The sequence below is a fragment of the Lucilia cuprina genome, chromosome 2, assembly GCF_022045245.1.
Source record: "Lucilia cuprina isolate Lc7/37 chromosome 2, ASM2204524v1, whole genome shotgun sequence".
Lineage (NCBI taxonomy): Eukaryota > Metazoa > Arthropoda > Insecta > Diptera > Calliphoridae > Lucilia > Lucilia cuprina.
The window spans coordinates 14,055,224-14,057,757 of record NC_060950.1 but is presented as its reverse complement, the minus strand read 5'-3'; the positions used below and the strand labels follow the sequence as shown (position 1 = coordinate 14,057,757).

General features: G+C 24.7%; 1 long non-coding RNA gene across 1 annotated transcript; it reads left to right on the top strand.

The window, feature by feature from the left end:
• The first annotated feature begins 6 nt into the window (after window positions 1-6).
• Window positions 7-2,189, top strand: LOC124420174. The gene is made up of 3 exons (XR_006941086.1): window positions 7-536; window positions 606-699; window positions 776-2,189. It is a non-coding gene; the product is annotated as an uncharacterized LOC124420174 (long non-coding RNA).
• The last annotated feature ends 345 nt before the right edge of the window (window positions 2,190-2,534 follow it).

Genomic DNA, 2,534 nt, shown 5'->3' with positions numbered 1-2,534 from the left:
TGTTGCGATTTTTGTTCAACAATAATTATCAAAACATTTTTACAAATTTAACTCCAAATAAATTTAAACATTTTCAAACACTATGGATTGGTATCCTTCCCCATGTAACTCGCATGCTAGATATTTTATTTTTCTTTTACATCTTATTTTAGTTCTCACGCTTTTTATATACATATGTGCGTAAGATTGTGTATCAAATCATACACATTACTGAATATCAATCTCATTTTTTTTGCAAAAATACTTTTGTCTTTTTTTCACAAACGTAAATCCAATTGCATTTTTTTATCATTAATGTCTCATTGGAAATTAATTGCGCACTTATTAAATTCTTTAATTACGCACTTTACTTATGATCATCTTACTTGGTAACATTCGATTTATTCTCGAATTAAAAGTTGATATAGTAAGACGTGTTTTAAAATCTATAGTGATTAAAGTGTGACAAAGTTAAAAATTTTCCATGTGGAGTTTTGACAATTATATAATATTTTATAATAATTTAATCTATATCCACATATATCCCGATCTCAAAAGTAAGTCTTCCTAAATATACTATTCACATTATTTAGAGGTAATTCATCAGAGAATTTTTTTATATTTAGGACAAATTTATACCAAATTTCATAAATTGGAGATTTTCCTCCAAAATCCAAATACATATCACAAAAGGACCACGTGTGAGTCCACCTAACTAAGGTGAAATTCCATACAATTCCTAATAGCAACATATTAAACCTCTAAGTAATTAATATTTTGACTATTGGTATCACAGTTACAGAGTTTACTCCTTAACATCAATATTGATACCTCATGATCCACGTGGCCAATAATATTAACCAACATTAAGTCAGGAACTACACAATTCCGGGAGAAAACCAATGCCTTCAATTTATTAAATACTAAATATTACTATTAATGGAAATCACATGCTGAATAGTTCAAAATTACTCATAAATTTATCATAAAAGGAAAAACTTAATCTAAATTCCTAGAATTGAATATTTAACTTAAATTTGCAAAGGAAATCACATTGTAAATCCAAAAAAAATTAATCTTAAATTGTCTAGAAAATTTAATTGACTTACATTAACAATTATTACACCTAGAAATTTCCTAAAAACAGAAAAAGTTCTAAAAATCTAAATTGGCCTAAATATGTGCATTAAAACACCTTAAATCTATACTGCACTTCAAATTTGTTAAAAGTTATTAAAACACTTACTAATTATATTGCACATTCAAATATTTCTAAAAACCTAATCTAAATTGCATCTAAATTTATATAAAAATTACTAAAACTCTTCCTAAAATCTATTAAAACTACTTAAAATTAACATAATGTCTTTAAATTAAACATTGTTGCAAATTTCTTGAACTTATAATAATTCTTAACATTTATATGCAATTTATATTATAATTATTTTTTTTTAAAAACTCTTGTAAAAATGTATCAATTAAACTAAATTTAAATCGAATGTAAAATTATAGATTATAATTATTATACTTGAATTTAGAGACCAAATTATAAATTAATTTAATCGTATTAAAACGTTAATCTAAATTATATTTCCTATTAATCTAAATTCAAAAGCATAAATGTAAATATTTAATTTTAATTTTCATATTTTGATACCATGGAAAAAAAATGTTAAATGGAATCTACTAACATTTTTTCATTAGTGTATTAAAATATCTTTTGCTTATTTTTATCGTACTCTATTTTTTTTATTTTTTTGTCACTTTAATATTTTAATTCATGTTTATTTTTCATTCATAATCTCAAAATCATTGTAATGTATTTTTAAATATTAATAACAACAACAACTTCATCGTGTACTCCTGATTGCTGGGCCCAACATCAAAGAGACAACATGAATTGGAACATCATTACTAAATGATTTTGTGAGTAACAAGTAAAAGAATTATTATTTAAGAGTATTAATTACTTATTATTATTGATCTGTCCGTCGGTCCGTTTCAACTTTGTCCCCATGCGTATTTATTAGTAATTTTAATTTCTTTCCATTTCTTTATTACTTCTGATCATTTTTCTCTTTGAGTAATGATTTTACATTCTTTCATACATATTTATGGTTGCGTAGAATATCATTATTATATATATTTTTTTTTTGCTTTACTTTACTTTTTTTTCAATAAATTAAATATGTTGAATTGCGTAAAATGAATCATCATTAACATTTTCTTTTTTAAATGGGAAGGATAGCCAAAACAAATTGTAAAAATATGTAAGTAAAAGTCATGTTTTATTAGGGACAGAATTAAAATTAAGGGTAATCTTTCTGTCAAGGTGTTTGCAAATTGGGTGGGAGAATTGTACCCTACATGACATCTCATCTCGTCATGGTTCAGTTTGTTCTTTTCAAATATTTGTTATTCTTTTGCTAAGTATTTAGACTTATTCAAGATTTTTGCATACTCTGTGGTATTTTTAAGGCATGACATGAGTATGTTATATGCTTACGCTTTCGGGATATGGGTTAAGAGTTACTTCTACCAAATAGCTAGCAGGG